Genomic DNA, 17,120 nt, shown 5'->3' on the forward strand with positions numbered 1-17,120 from the left:
CAAGATGTGTGTCTCACTTCCAGATTCTGGAATAAATTTCATGAGGAATTGGGTACGAGGCTGCATTTTAGTACCGCATACCACCCACAGACGGACGGACAGAATGAGCAGACGATTCAGACGCTCGAGGACATACTTCAGGCATGTGTGTTGGACTTCGGAGGGAGTTGGGACACGTATTTACCATTATCTGAGTTTTCTTATAACAATAGTCACCATTCGAGCATTGGTATGCCTACCTTTGAGTTGTTGTAAGGGAGGAGGTGCCGGACTCCCATCTGCTATGGAGAAGTAGGGTAGCGAGTGATGGGAAGCACTGAAATAGTGCTTCTGACGACAGAGCAGATATATCAGGTTAGGCAAAGGTTGCTGACGCCCTAGAGTCGCCAGAAGAGTTACGCGGATAGGCGACGATCCGAGCTCAAGTTCCAGGTTGGAGATTTTGTACTCCCGAAGGTATCTCCTTGGAAAGGAGTGATCCGATTCAGGAAGAGGGTCAAGCTAGGGCCTCGGTATATCGGTCCATTCAGGGTGACCGCGAGGGTCCGCAAGGTAGCATATCGGTTGGAGCTACCCGCAATGTTGGGGGAAGATTCATGATACCTTCCACGTGTCGCATTTGAGGAAGTGTATAGCCGACGAGTCGTCAGTGGTACCGCTGGAGGATATTCAAGTGGATGCGAGCCTGAACTACGTGGAGAGGCCCATGGCGATTGTGGATCGAAAGATCAAGGTTCTAAGGAACAAGGAGGTGCCCCTGGTGCAGGTCCAGTGGCAACATTGGAGAGGGTCCGAGCTGACATGGGAGCCGGAGTCAGATATGCGGGAGCAGCATCCAGATCTGTTTGTAGAATGAGACTTCGAGGGCGATGTCTGATTCCAGTGGGGGAGAATTGTAACATCTGGATTTCCAGGTATCTCATCTTAACTAGTAAATTTTGAGTTTTGCGAAGGGACTCGGCGAGTTGACGCTTAGACTCGCCGAGTAAGATCGCGATTTCTTATTCGGATTAATGACCGAACTCGACGAGTCAATGCGTGGACTCGGCGAGTACGCGCTGTAAACTGAAACCCTAATTTTTGGGGTTAGTGACCTATTTAAAAGCCTTTATGGCCGTCATTTGCGGCTACTAAACCCAAAGAAACCCTAGAGAGCTGAGATAGTTAGTTGAGGGAAAGAGAAGGCTATTTCATCATCTTTTGGTGTGGTTTTGCTTGAAGGAAGATAGGAGCACAAATCTAGAGTGTGAAGGGGACTGGATCTGAGCTATTTATCTCGGAATATCATCCTTGGAGGTAAAATCCTTTCCATTTCGTGTTCATATGGTAGATTCCATATTTTTAGGGTTTTTCCTCACATAGTTTATGAGATGTAGTGAGCATGAGGTCCCCTTTGGTATGAATAACATCCGATCTAGACCATGAGAGGTCCGTAGAGTCAGGATCTTCCAACGTTTTGCAAGTGAATGAGGTATTGGAGACTAGGTTGCCATTCCTAGTGTTATTTCTCCATTTAAGGCTTGGTATGGGTTGGGTGCATGTAAAGGTTGCACCCTTACGTGACATTTAGGTGTTTAAAGGTTAGATCTATGAGTTGGCTAAGCAGATCTGACCTCAGAATGTCATTTGAGTATGAACATGGGAGCAACTCGCCGAGTTCATAATTAGACTAGACGAGTTGAGTCGAGGTGGCCCCGCGATTCGTGCCAGGTGTAACTCGTCGAGCAGGGGGTTGACTTGACGTGTCAAGCGAGGCTAGAAGGATACGTGTGGAATCGCCGAGTTGCCCATGGGTACTCGACAAGTCGGGTCAAAGTTTGACTGTTGACTTTCGTTGACTTTTAAGGGTTTGGTCAATAGTGGGGTCCTTGAGTCATGAGAGGGGCAAAATGGTCTTTTACCCTTCTGAGAGTGCCAAACGAGGACTTAGTCTAGCCTTTGAGAGTTGTATTGATTAGAGTATTTATTCCACATGATTAGGTGGAGGCTAGACCAGATTTCACCGAGTAAGAGATTTACCGAGATACCCGAGGTGAGTCTTCTCACTATACTTTACCTAGAGTGGTAATCAGAGTTATGTGACAGTGTATCTGCATGCTATTTATGTGTATCTACTTGCTATGCGATTTGTGCTATGTATGATTCAGAGCTTACAGAGTTAGGACCAGAGGGTCCATAGAGTTAGGGCCAGAGGGCCCATAGAGAATTGGGACTGGAGGGTCCCACTGTGACACATAGACCAGAGGGTCAAACAGAGTTATAGCCTCGAGTGGCTAATATGTGTTGTGTGTGGTATTTTGGGGAACTCACTAAGAATTTATGCTTACGGTGTGGTTTTTTATGTGTTTCAGGTACTAGTGAGGATCGTGGGAAGACACCGGCATGATCAGTACACACATCCAGAGTTTTCTTATTATTAGGATCTTGGGCTGTACTTATGATTTGAGATGTGAACACTTGGGATTTTATAATTTTGGTGAATGAAATTATGTTTTAGAAATGTGAATTTTTTTTTTAATTTTTACGGTGTTACAAAAATGAATTACCAATAGTTCTAAAATCCTAAAAACATGTCATGTGAAAACCATTGTATCAAACATCAAAAATAACGGAAGTCTAAAACATAAACATATGAGATGTGCATGCATTACTGTTTAACTAGAGCATTCTCAATACCAAAAGCATAACTTGAAAAACATTTACTCTACACTCGCTCATAACACTTTCGTAATCACTTTGTACTTTATTTTACTTTCGTGATCAATCTTTAGAAAAATTATTTACATGATGTGTTTATACATTTACATTTATTTAATTCGTTTATTTATTTCATAACTCATCAGGGTGAATATATGTAAACATTTACCATTAGAAAATAAAAACACGCCACTATAAGTACTTTATGGTCACCATCGAAATTCATGTGAGTGAGTAATGTATACAACACCCATTTTATAATAATATTCTCATCACTAAAACTATTTTATGTTGACTCATTACCTTCTAATTCGTGACAAAAGATACACAATAGTCATATAAAATAAATTAAAAGTCATTATATGTATTATTGGTGACAATTGTCAAAATAAGATAGTCACCACAATTCAACATCATCATAACATATCATCAATGACACCGCATTTCCTCACATTGAATGAAAAAAGAAAAAGTAGTAATATGTCTTTAATAACGGGTTATTTTTGCATCGGCAAAACTCAGTTTTGTACTAGTCACTCTTGTATACTAATTTACCTTTTTTTTTGGAACGGTAAATCTATTCTACTCCTAAATTCATTTATGTCCCTGAAAAGACTTAAACCCTCGACCTCAAGGAGAGAGGACAACACCTGATAGCTGACAATTTACAAACCCTTTTTTGATTATCGATTTTTTTATGAATTATCGTACTTCTGTAATTAACATCGATCAAGTGGGGCTTTCATTACAATCTGTTTTGGGTAATAGAAGAATTGTAGAATGGGTTGAACCAACTACTTGAGACCATATATTACGTCAGTTTTGGAGTGTCACCTTATCTTTGACCATTTAACACATAATCTTAACATTTGGTGGGTAGTGGTAACACACATAACACTCCATTTTTTTGATTCACTTTATTCTGTAGCAAGATTCTTTCAATTTTATAGCATGAGACTTTTATTTTCTCTTGACAGCCTTCATAACTACAAACGAAAAGAGCTTCTTGAATTATGATGGTTCTGGTTCAAAGAAAAAACAACCTATTTTTAGATACATTTAATAATGTTACAATTAATGATTAATATAAGGGTTATAACTTGTATCAACTAACTTGTCAAAAGTTCCAATCAGAGACTAAAATTTTGCAAATTACATCTTTAATTTTTCATTCCTATTTCAAGAAAACAAAAAGTATGCCACGAAGAATTTTAGGTGCTAATTGCATATACAAATAAAAGATAAATAAAAATGTATGTTCGTTCACTGCAAATCACAAGTATGCTATGAAATGATTGACTTCAAAGTGTTAACAATCACATAAATTTGATTTTAGAAGTGCAAACAAGCAGAGGAACCCAAAATTGGAGGAAGTTTTTCATTGAACAATTTTATCGAACACTTGGTGTTCATACAAAAATACAAAAATAGAGAGTACATGCAATTGTTATGTTCTACACCGTTTGGGGTAAAACAAAAAAAAATATAAGAAATTGAAATCCCAAGAACAAAACACAGAGTTAGCGTTTGTACAACATGTGTGTGCCTATCATTGTTCAACGAGGTCATCTATATTGATCATGAAACAAAAACAGAAAGAGCACCATATAAAATTATACATAACTCCAAATAGATAGTGTAATGAGTCATGTGTACCTCAATTTTTAGTTGACAAATTCATACTTGACATGGAAACATTCTCAACCGACACATTCTTGAGTCGCTGGTTCAAAATTGACATCCATAGATGCCAATTTCACCAAATCACCTTAATTATCGACAAGTACCATCTTTTTTCTCTTCAAAACCCAATTCAAACCTTTAAACTAGATTATCTCGTATGTCGAGTGAGTTTTGGAGCAGGATCATCGATGGAGATTTTTTTTGGGAACATCAAGCACAAACCGAGCCTCTACGATTTCTTCCAACCAATCACAATGTATTGCTGTTTCTCTCTCTTCTCGCCAAAACATCGACGAGTTTCCGGTAGCGCCCCCCTCTAGCTTGACTTGCGAGCATAGCGGGGACGGTGGTGACCTCCACTCCGCTTAGCGTAAGAGAGAGAAGCCCTCCCCTGAAGAGGAGAAAATAATTCTTCATCTCCACTTGGTACTTGTTCACTTCTTTCAAATTTGGACTTAGAACCATTTCCCAATCAAGGTCAGCATCTTTGGCAGATGCGTTTAATGTGAACTGATGTTTCATCGTCCAACGATTGTGCGTTTTTAAGTGCGTCTGTCCCTAAAACAAAACCCTTGGCAAGCCTCGTGGTTACATCTTCTCGATCCTTTTGCACAACTTCACCTTTCGTAACTGTATATGTAGAAGGAGCGTCTAGTGGCATCTAATAATTAAACCAATTTTTTGATGCAGTTATAAAAGTTTTTCGGTGTGGTTTTGTATTTTTTCCGGGTTGTGTGTTGGTACGGTCGTGGCTATTTTTTTGTGCGGTTTTGTAACTGCACTATTAAATAAATGTATTTCTTGATATATGATGTTTGTAGGTGGAGTTTGACACCGGTACCAATTAATCATTTTAACCACATTAACAAATGTTTTATGTACTACAATACTAGTGGATAAAAATCAAAATCAAATAGAAGAGAATTATTAAATACAAATCGAAGGGGAATCGTGATATATTCCATCACTTATGGGCATAGTTTTGCAGAACATAATATCATTAGATATTTGGATTAAACATATTAGTTGGAAGTGAAGACAAAACAGTGAAAATTCAGGAAATGAGTGAGAAGGTAGGATTTCTTAGGCGGCTAACAAAGGTGAGCCATACTCTTTTCCTACTAGTTTCCGTTACTGCTTAATAATTAAAATATCATTGACCCAAATGACCAATATTTAGTCAATGTTTAAACAAACGCTTCGAGACAATCGTGTATAAATAGATCCTTGATAAATGGTTACACACACAGTGCATTTGTTAGTCATTCACTTTCAATAATGGCCTCGTTCTTAAAAGACGGAGGACTTGCCTTGGCTCTTATCATCCTCATCGTCATTAGTTCATCATCTCACATCATGACAATCGCCACTGCAGCTCGAACACCATACCACCATGTCCGACAACTAGGTTCGGTTTTCTCTACAAAACTAACAGTTACCAGTAGGAAAACCCTAAATGAAGTTGTTCCAGCATTTCTTATAATTTAACTAAGTTTATTTCTTATAATTTAACTAAATTTTCAAGAATGCAAAACAGAGTTTGACATTACCGTAGTTTTAGGGTTAATATGGATTTTGTTTTCTATATTTCTTTCGTTTGTGTATCTTCTTCTATCTCCAATTTGTTTTTCATTCGCCTATTTCCAAATTTTCAGCATACAACTTGTACTTCCACGATGTCACGTACCCATACAACTCAAAACAACACATTATATTGATAAAACCTTGAGTGAACAATTGGATAATTATTATTGGTCCACACATCGGATGTAACAAAATGGTTAAATACAATTATATATGTTGAGGTCTTTGGGTCCTTCAGTAAAAGAAAAAAATATATTTGAAATTTATGTATGCAGCTACGAATTGCAATTCCCCGATACAACAAGATATACCCGGGTGTGGTAGTGGAGGTGGGAGTGGTTTTTCAGTACCGGCGACACGAATACCATGTGGTTCGATACCAGGTTCGAGCCTTTGTAAGAAGGGATGCTGTAGAGTGAATAAAATGAGAGATGCCATATGTTGCTAAGCAGTATTGGAGGTTGTACCACATCAAATAATTAAAGATCCGCAAATAAGATTTAAAATCATTTCCACCTTTTTTGTTTTACTTCTTTTGATTAAAAACGTTCTATATGTAAGAGTATTGGGGCATAAATTTTGGTCTGATACAATATGGTTCTTGTTGTTGGTAAAATGTGGTATCTCAGTCCATTACTTTTTCTAGAAAGGTTTGATAATTGTTGTTGGGGTTTTGACCGATGTGGTACAACAGGTTAAGTATGTAACCTGAAGTGACTATATTGCCCCTGCGGCTGCGGAGAGTGGTACTCTGGCACTACTTGGCAGTGATGACACGGACTTAGTGAACACGTCCCCTGATCTCGGCATGCCAAGCTCGAAAGGGCAACTCGACTTCATCTCTTTCTTTCTTCTCCCCATTCGGCAAACCACCCCTCTCTTCTTCTTCCGAGCTTCTTCTCTACATTTCTGAGTTTTTAAAAAAAATAGGGCAGATACAATAATACACCACCAATTCATCCGATTAATTTTAGAAGTTACACTTTTAACCCTATTAAATTATAACTTTAGCCCTTATACTTATTTTATTTTTTTGAGTTTACAGATTTTAATTTTAGAATTTTTAATTTTCTATATCAATTAATATTTAAATTTATTATGAATCTATAAACTATTTATAGGTTATATCATAAAAGTAAAAATTAAAATAATCGAATCTTCATTTTAGAATAATTTTTATTTTACTTGGAATAATCTATAAAATTATAATTTATACCAATATAGAATATAAACCTTTTAAAATTATTGAGTTGTCATTTTGATAACAAAAGCAATGAATCTACCCTAAAAAACAAAAGGTTGATGTCACTATTTAACTCAATAAGCAAAGAAAAAATGACTTTATGAACTGTCAAATCATGTCTTTTTAATTTCATTTTTACTCTATAAATTTGTCTTACTCAATAAAATTATATTTTCAGTTCTTTCACCTAACATTCACATTTGAATATATATCAATTCATGTTCCTTCATTATAAGATATGTACTTTTATCTAAAAATCTTGCATATATTTAATTTTTGTTAGTTATAGATGTTTTATACCTTTTTCTATTCTTTAGGGTCCATTTTGTAATATTATAATATATATATATATATATATATATATATATATATATATATATATATATATATATATATATAGCGTTAGGTTATAATGTGGATGACATATATTATGTGGTCGTAAGGACAGTTATGGTCATGGATAAAAAAAATGAATGACTATCATACGAGGGTCTATTATATTATAATGGAACAACATGTACCATATAATCACATAAATTTCATTATAAGAGTATTTTAATCAATTAAACGATATTTATAAAAGGAAAATTTTGGATTTCAATGGATAATTAATTTTTTTAATTTTAAAATATGATTTTAAACTTAAGTTTCTTAATTTCGGATATTCTAACAAAATATATTTTGTTTATGAGTATGGTGTGCATTCTTAAAGAATATGCTTATGAATATGAAATGAAAATTTTCTTATTAGAAAAATACATTACTGGTATAATGTAATATACAAACATTATTTAAACTAATAACATATCAAATACTTACATTCTATGAGCTAGTCTAACATTAAAATACTGAAAACCCATAAAAAGATTAATGATTTCTATTATGCATTCTGGAATAATGAAATACCTAAAACATTCCTAAAGTAACATATGTAAACAAAAACAAGACACATTGACATTGATATTCAAATGACGTTCTTGAATAATGACGACATTCTTCAACTATGATGTACAAAGTCTTACAATTTGGTCTATTCAAAAAAAATATATCGATGCATTCTTAAACAATATACTGATGCATTAATACATTCTGAAAGAATATGTTGATGTTGCAGTCCCAATCTTCATCACCCCTGATTCCTAACTTGGAAAGTCATTCCATTGGTGAAACCATTCTCACACACGTGATTCCAAAATTCTCATACATCCTGTTCCAAAATTGAAATTCCCATTAAAAATAAACAAATGATCATTTTATTGTGGATTGTCATCTAAAAAAATGAATGAATTCTCAATTTTCAGAATATCAAAATTATATATGACCAATAGTCTAATATCAAAACCATTTTTTAAAGTCAAAGTAAAATTGATAAATATCACCCAAAGCCATGGATTCAAAAACTATCATATAATGAATATTAAAATATTAAAAAAAAGCTCATCAAAATATATACAAATGAAATATGCTCCAAGAATCAAGTTTTTGTCATCATTGTTTTATATAAAAAGAACAATCAAATTAATGAAAAAGAGAGCATACTATGGAAGTCAAATAAATATAGCATGTAATTCAATAATAAATACCAGTTTTAAAACTATTGGTTGAATTCTGACCTTTATGTCTCAAAACAGATAAAAAGTTTTTCCTGTCGAATTGTTCAAAACCAAAAAATCAAATCTTCATATAAAAACAATCAAACACTCTAGTATGATTTAGCCTTAAATAGTAAACTAATCAAATTTAGCTAAATATTATCTAAAATTACGACAGTTTACAAATATAACCAAAAAAATTAAAACTGAAGAAAACCCTTGATAATATTAAATCCTACCAACACATCAAATCGAATTCCAAAGAGATGAAATGTAACATCCCATTTAAATAAAATAATTAAATAATAAATCCGGAAACTTGAAATGTAATTTTATTATTATTTTATATTATTATTATTCAAAAGTTAAATAATAATAAGCGGGGTGTTGGTTTCGCGAAGCCAAATGGCAAGATTTGAATCTCCAGGGGCTAAAAGTGTATTTCTAGGACTTAATTTGTGAGGATTTTCAGGAGTCAGGGATTGGTTGGCAAGATTGAGACTTAAATGGAAAGGATATTGAAACGATGGGGACTAAATTGTAAATTTTGGATTTAATTTGAAAGGGATGTCATGGGGAGGGGGCTGATATGTAAACTGTGTATAAAATTTGTTTGGAGCGGGACTTGAACCCGACTCCTTTCCCCATCGCCCCATTGGCCATGTATGTATATATTTTTATTGACCGCATGCAACACCAAAAACCCTAAACCTAATTCTTCAGCCGCCATGCTCGGTTCTTGATGCCACCTCCCTCCACGGACGCCGACGAAGCTACTGCCTAGATGATGAAGACGGAGATGCCGACGAGGACCACTAGTAGGTCCACTCCCCAGTTGTTTTTGTTGTCGTTCGAGTAAGCTTCGATGAGAGGGAGTTCCACCGCCAATAGCCGCTGCTATTTCCTTGTTGCCATCGTCGCAACCCACAGCGTTGGGCTTATTTTCTGGAAAAGATGCGTGTGTCGCCGTTGAAGAGAAGACCGTCGACGGATGCTGTGCTTGCAAACGATCGGAGGAGGAAAGCATGAGACTGTCGTTGTTGTTATTCCGGGCGACGAACCGTTCGTCTCCCTTGTCTATCGCACCACCGCTCACCACCGCTGCTAAGAGTGTTTGTGTGTATGTTTCAGTCGTGTATCAGGCTTGGCGGTGCTTTGAGGGTTGCTGATTTCGATATGGATGCTTGAAGGATAGAAAGACCCGAAGATAAACCACCATGGCCTCCGGCCATGGTGGTTGCCGCCTCTAGTAAGCTGTTATCACTGTTGTTGCCGCCAGGTGGGTGGCTGGAGTATATTTGGATACCGGATGTGGGTGTCTGTGTTTTGATATGCTTAAAAGCTAGGACTGCCATCCTCTACCACCACCGGCAGCCACGGTGCGGTTGTGTGTGTGTGTAATTAGTATGTTTTATAGTGGTTGTGTGTATTAAGAGGATAATATTGTAATTTGTAACCAAAGTGAAATAATGAAAAAAAGAACCAAACCACCAGCGTGAAGTGGTGGTTGCCGCCACCGGCTGCCATGTCGGGTGGTGGTGTGCCTCGTTGCATTTTTGGACTCGTTTGGATGTTTGGACAAGAGGCTACTAAACCCTAATGGGCCCAATGAGGCTTAATGGACATAAAAGCCCAAACATGTGATTAATGGGCTTAAGGAAACCCTAATGGGTCTAGTGAACCCTAATTGACACAAAGAGACCCTAATGGACCTAATAAGGCCCAAAGTGACCTAAAAGGCCAACCAAGTCACTAATGGGCTAGTATTGGGTTGGAAAAACCTTGAGGGCATAAAACCTTAATTGTGGAAATTGTTTGGGACACACACTCGAGAATTATTTAATAACGTGAAATATTAAATAATAATAATTGGCAGAAATTAATCTAAGCAATATTGGAATCAATGGATTAAGTCCTTAGTGGATTAAGTCCTTAATGGGTTAAGTAGGAAACTTAACCCTAATTGACATTTTATGTGAAACCCTAACTTCACTCGGGTTTATTGTTGGGCATTTCTATTGGGCCTTGATGATTGGATTATTAATGGGCCATCCAAGAATAATCATACAAACTAAAATAAGTTAATGGGCCTAGGGTAAGGCCCATGTAAGGGGTTGGGCCCAATTTGAAAATTGGGCCATAGATGGGTCATAGTTGGGCCTTAATGATTATATGATGTTGGGCCTTAGAATAAGACCATGTATAGGCCTAGGCCCAATTTGGAAAATTGGGCCTTATGCTGGGCTTCGATTCCAAGTTGACTTTTGGGTCTTTGGTTTGGGCCTTGGGCTTGAATCAAGCCAATATGGGGTAATGTAGCCTGTTACTCCAAGAATGTGTGGTTATGTGTTTGGACCCAATTATTAATTGGGTGATGTTTTGATATTGACAGTTCGGGAATCTGTCATCCAGCAACTGGGATTGTGTCTATGGGACTTCAGCATTTCGAGGTGAGTTATCCTCACTATACTAAGGAGTCTAAGACACCAAGGCTGGCCCATTAGATTCGATATCTTAGTAGTTACTAATATGTTGAGTTGACATGTTATGTGGGATGGGTTGAGGTTATATTGCTCCGTGCGGTAGCCAACAAACCCTAGAGTACTCTAGATATGAGCTGAGGGCCCGGTAGGCATTCCAAACTCATACTGAGGACTCAGTAGCATTCTAGATACGAGCTGAGGGCCCGGTGGGCAGTCTAGACTCGTACTGTTGGCTCAGTAGCATTCCAGATACGAGCTAAGGGAGACTCGTACTGTGGGCTCGTGGGTATTATAGTCTGTAGGGCTGTGGACCCGTTATGTACTGTTCTGTTCAGTTTGTTATGATATGTTATTGTTGACGTGGTTATGTGGACTGTATGTGTATCAGTATTTTGGGGGTAACTCACTAAGCTTTCGGGCTTACAGTTTAGTGTTTTGTTTCAGGTACTTTAGGAGATCATGGCAAGGCGAAGGCGTGATCGTACCTTGATGGGTTTTAGCCATAAGAACTTTCCTATGTGCACATGCAAACCCTAATGTTTGGATCTAGGTTTCTCTAATTGAACATGCAATGTATCCAAGACTTTCATTAATAGATCTAGTGTAAACATTCAATTCATAACATATGAAATTAAATCTAAAGGAATACCTTGAGTTGCTTGCTTGAATCTTCTTGTCTTTGGAGCTTAGAGTCACAATTGTCACTCCTCTAATGGCTCACAAACACCAACTAGCAAGAGGATGATATAAGAGAGAGAGAGAGAGAGATGGAGAAGAGGGTGAGAAATCAGCCCTAGGGTTCCTTGCCTTGCATGAGTGCCGATTTCCCTCACCCTAGGGACCTATTTATACTATGAGCTACTAGGGTTACACCTTAAACCCTAATTAAATGACTTAAGCCCTAAGCAATCCAATGATCCTTCTAGACTAGGCCTTGGACGATTTCTAGGATCCCCAAACCCTAAAATCATCCACCCTTATGTCCATAAGGATTCATAGCCCATAATACAACTATCACACATTTGACAGTTTATGCCCTTTTATTCAATTAACTTGTTTAAATCACCAAATTAATTCCTAATTAATTTATGACTTATATTAATCAAATAATAATATTATTATTCCTTATATAATTCTCATAATATATTAATAATATTTCTTCTCTCATTACAAATCATCCTTTCAAGTTGCTATGGTGAAGGCAACCCAAAAGGACCATGCACAACCGGGTCAAATACTTGCCAAATATAGTTACAGCCTTAGACACTATTCAAACAGTCTCCCACTTGGATAAGTCCAGTAACTATATACACAAGCACAATCCGATTAGCAATCATAGCTCTCAAAGACGCTGTCAAAATCTGATCTTATCAGTCCTGTCCTTTAGATAAGGGATCGTATAGTCCTCTGTTTAGATATCATGCAGACATAATCATAGTCTAGCATTTAGTTTCTTGATCTCAGATTTATTCGACATAGAACTTAATTGAACACATCAATCTAGCTCTGACCGAGCCCGACACATAAGTCAAATCAAATCATCGAGCGGCCGAGATATCTCTTTTATCCTCTTAGGATAAAAGTAACAGATAAACTTCGACTTATATGCATTTACTTATTCACCAACCAATCATACACAAAAATGCGTTTTATATATCAATTTACTGATGCGGTTTTGCATCTTCAATGTACAACCAATTAATAAATAACAAACCATATATCTAGGTTTTAAGACAATATGATATTATCATCTTGCGATCACTTACAATATATATTCCTTAAAGTGATTCCAGCAAGTGCGGGTTTATTCCAATGCTTAAAACCAGTTCATAAGCACTCATGAACGTTGCAGCAAACCTTTGCTATGTCTAATACCATTTAGACAATCTACATACCAATTCATGACAATCTTCTTTCATATCTACTTCCAACATATGAACGATTGTGGACCATTCGAATAATTTGATTATTCTTAATAACTCAATTATTCAGGAAGTCAAAACATGCAGAGTGAAACAATAGTTAAACAATTAACATGAGATAGTAACTCTACTTATAAATAATACTCCTTTATTTAATCATCAAATGTCAATTACATTTATCTATTATACGTTCATAAACTATCTAATCTAAAATAATATCATCCTTCAGCCCGATGCACCTAGCGTGCTGCAAGTGCTTAACCCTACTCAGTCCCTTCATAAGCGGATCTGCCGGGTTATCTTCTGATGATATCCTCTTAACCACGAGATGTCCTTCTTCTACTCGATGTCTAATAAAGTGATATTTTATGTCGATATGACGAGATCTACCATGATCCCTCAGTTCCTTGGTCAAGGCAACCGCTCCTTCATTATCACAGAAAATTTCCATAGGCTCCTTTATGGCAGGTACAACTCCAAGATCACCAATGAGGTTCTTCAACCATATTGCCTCCTTTGACGCTTCGCTCGCTGCAATGTACTTTGATTCACACGTTAAATCAGCTACAATTTCCTGCTTGGAACTTTTCCAAGTTACTGCTCCTCCATTAAGGGTAAAGACCCAGCCCGACTGCGAACGGTAGTTGTCCCTGTCGGTCTGGAAGCTGGCATCACTATACCCTCGCAATTTAAATTCATCACTCCCCCCGAGGACTAAAAACCATTCCTTGGTCCTCCAAAGTTACTTAAGGATATTCTTGACCGCAATCCAATGGGCTCTGCCAGGATTCCCTTGATATCTACTGACCATGCTCAAAGTAAAGGCCACATCAGGGTGAGTACAAGTCATAGCATACATGATCGAGCCAACTGCGGAAGCTTAAGGTACTCGGATCATCTCTGCTATCTCGGCTTCGGTACTCGGACTTTGAGTCTTACTCAACTTGGCATTACATTGTATCGGTAATTCTCCCTTCTTCTAATTTTCCATACTAAAACGTTTTAGTACCTTATCGAAATAAGTATTCTGACTAAGTCCTATTAGTCTCTTACTTCGTTCTCTCACTATCCTTATTCCTAAAATATAGGAAGCCTCTCCGAGGTCCTTCATAGCGAAGCACTTCCCGAGCTAGGACTTAACCTCCTGCAGCGTCGGGACGTCGTTTCCTATGAGTAGTATGTCATCGCCATACAAAATGAGGAAGCTAACTATACTCCCAATTGCATTGACATATACACATGATTCATCTTCGCTTCGTACAAATCCAAACTCTTTGACTTTCTCATCGAAGCAAAGATTCCATCTGCGAGACGCTTGCTTAAGTCCATAAATGGACTTCTCAAACTTGCACACTCTATTAAGATGATTCGCATTGAGAAAACCCTCTGGCTGAGCCATGTAAACATCCTTAGCCAACTTCTTATTAAGGAAAGCGGTCTTGAAATCCATTTTCCATATCTCATAATCATGAAATGCAGCACTAGCTAGCATTACCCTTATAGACTTTATTTTCGCAACTGGTGAGAAGGTCTCATCATAGTCAACTCCGGGAGTTTGAGTAAAGCCCTTCACAACCAATCGCGCCTTATTCGTGTGTACATTCCCATCCACGTCGGTCTTTTTCTTGAAGATCCATTTGCACCCAACCGTCTTACGTCCGGGCACATTGTTAACCAAATTCCAAACTTGGTTGTCATACATGGACTGAATCTCGATGTCCATCGCCTCTTTCCATTTCGCAGACTCTGGGTCTGCCATGGCTTGCTTATAGCTATTAGGTTCATCTAGATTTATTAGTGTACCATCACTAATATACGTGTCCCCTTCGATAAACTGGGGTTGAACTCTAACTCTATCGGAACGTCTAAGAGGTAAGCACTCGTCAATTGGTTCAACCGGAGTTTCCTCCTCGGATTGAGCGCCTGCGGTAAAGGTTCCTTCATCACTCGACTCTTGAATCTCTTCAAGATCGATTTTCCTCACACTGTCTCCTTGGCTTATGAGTTCTCGCTCTCGGAAAACCCTCTCCTTGCAACGAAGACAACATTGTCACTCGGTCTATAGAAGAGATATCCAAAGGATTTCTGCGGGTAGCCGATGAAAATACATCGCTCACTACGAGGTTCGAGCTTGTCGTGAGTATCTCGTCTTACGAAAGCGTCGCAACCCCAAACCTTGATATGTGCCAACGAGGGAGCTTTCCCTATCCATATCTCGTGAGGTGTTTTGGAAACCTTCTTTGTAGGGACTCGGTTAAGGATATGGGCGGCAATTTCTAAGGCATACCCCCAGAATGAGATATGTAGTGAAGCACGACTCATCATAGAACGAACCACGTCTAACAAGGTTCGATTGCGCCTTTCTGCCACACCGTTCAACTGCGGTGTCCTAGGTGGCATCAATTGCGAAACTATTCCGCATTCCTTGAGATAGTCATGGAATTCAAGACTTAGGTACTCTCCTCCTTGATCGGATCGAAGCATCTTGATTTTCCTGCCTAATTGATTCTCCACTTCATTCTTGAATTCTTTGAATTCTTTGAACTTTTCAAACGTATCTGACTTGTGCTTAATCAAGTAAATATACCCATATCTACTATAATCATTGGTGAAAGTCACGTAGAAGCGGTTCGCATCCTTTGTGGTGGATCTAAAGGGCCCACATACATCGGTATGTATGAGATCCAATAAACCCTCACCCCTCTCACAAGAGCCAGTGAAGGGTGACTTGCTTATCTTTCCAATTAAACAAGATTCGCATGTGTCAACTTCCCTAAGGTCGAATGACTCCAACACTCCATCCTTTTGGAGTTGGGCTATGCGCTTGTTGTTGACATGTCCAAGACGACAATGCCACAAACATGCTTTATCCATACTATTGGAAGAATGCATGCATAATACATCATTTCCTAGGTTATCTACAATCATAACAATTTCATAAATTCCATTACAAGGCATTGCTTCAAAGTATAAAACACCATTTAGATAAGCATAAATCGAACCATTCTCATTATTAAACGAATATCTAAATCCTTGTCTAAACAAACCATGAAATGAAATGATGTTTCTTGCCATATCAGGCGAGTAGCAACAATTATTTAAATCTAAACTTAAAGAATACACTCCAATCTTGGTGACAGGCGACGATCTTCTGTTTCCCATGATTAGATTTATTCTTCCTCACTCCACATCCCTATTTCTTCTTAGTCCCTACAAATCAGAACAAATATGTGGTAACCACATCCGGTATCAAGGACCCAAGAAATAGCATGAGATGAATCATTAGATTTAATTGTATAAATACCTGCAAACGACGGCTTGATCTTCCCATCCTTGATGGCTTGCAGATATTCCGGGCAGCTTCTCTTCTAATGCCCTATTTTGTGGCAATAGTGGCACTCTGCCTCTTTCGGGTTCGGGTTGGGTTTAGCAGGATCAACCTTGGTCCCACTAGAAGAAGAAACATTTTGGGACTTTCCCTTGTGGTTTCTCTTTGAATGAGCCTTCCCCTTCTTGCCTCTTCCCTGTCCAATAGCCAAAACAGGAGCAGCGGGTGGATTGGGAGTTGGTGCAACATACTTGTCCTTGAGGTTGCTCTCAGCAACCCTTAGGAGCCGTTGGAGTTTGCTTAGGGTGACGTCTTCCTTGTTCATGTGGTAGGTCATCCTAAATTGGTTGTGACACAGAGGCAAGGAGTGAAGGACCATGTCGATAGCCAAATCTTCCCCAAAGTCGACATTCAACTTTCGAAGACGATCAACATACCTTTGCATCTTTTGCAAGTGCACGGTTAGAGATTCTCCATTTCCCATTTTAATAGTGATCATGTTTGTGAAGATCTCATAATGTTCCTGCCTCGCGTTTTGATGGTATCTCTCTAATAAGTCTTGATGCATCTCGTACGAATACATGTCCT

General features: G+C 38.0%; 1 long non-coding RNA gene across 1 annotated transcript; it reads left to right on the top strand.

The window, feature by feature from the left end:
* The first annotated feature begins 5,630 nt into the window (after positions 1-5,630).
* LOC145063265 (uncharacterized) lies at positions 5,631-6,613 on the top strand. Its single transcript, XR_013687894.1, has 2 exons — positions 5,631-5,788; positions 6,240-6,613. It is a non-coding gene; the product is annotated as an uncharacterized LOC145063265 (long non-coding RNA).
* The last annotated feature ends 10,507 nt before the right edge of the window (positions 6,614-17,120 follow it).

The sequence above is a fragment of the Lactuca serriola genome, chromosome 7 (genome assembly GCF_051521515.1).
Source record: "Lactuca serriola cultivar US96UC23 chromosome 7, Lser_US96UC23_V15, whole genome shotgun sequence".
In the NCBI taxonomy this organism is placed as follows: domain Eukaryota; kingdom Viridiplantae; phylum Streptophyta; class Magnoliopsida; order Asterales; family Asteraceae; genus Lactuca; species Lactuca serriola.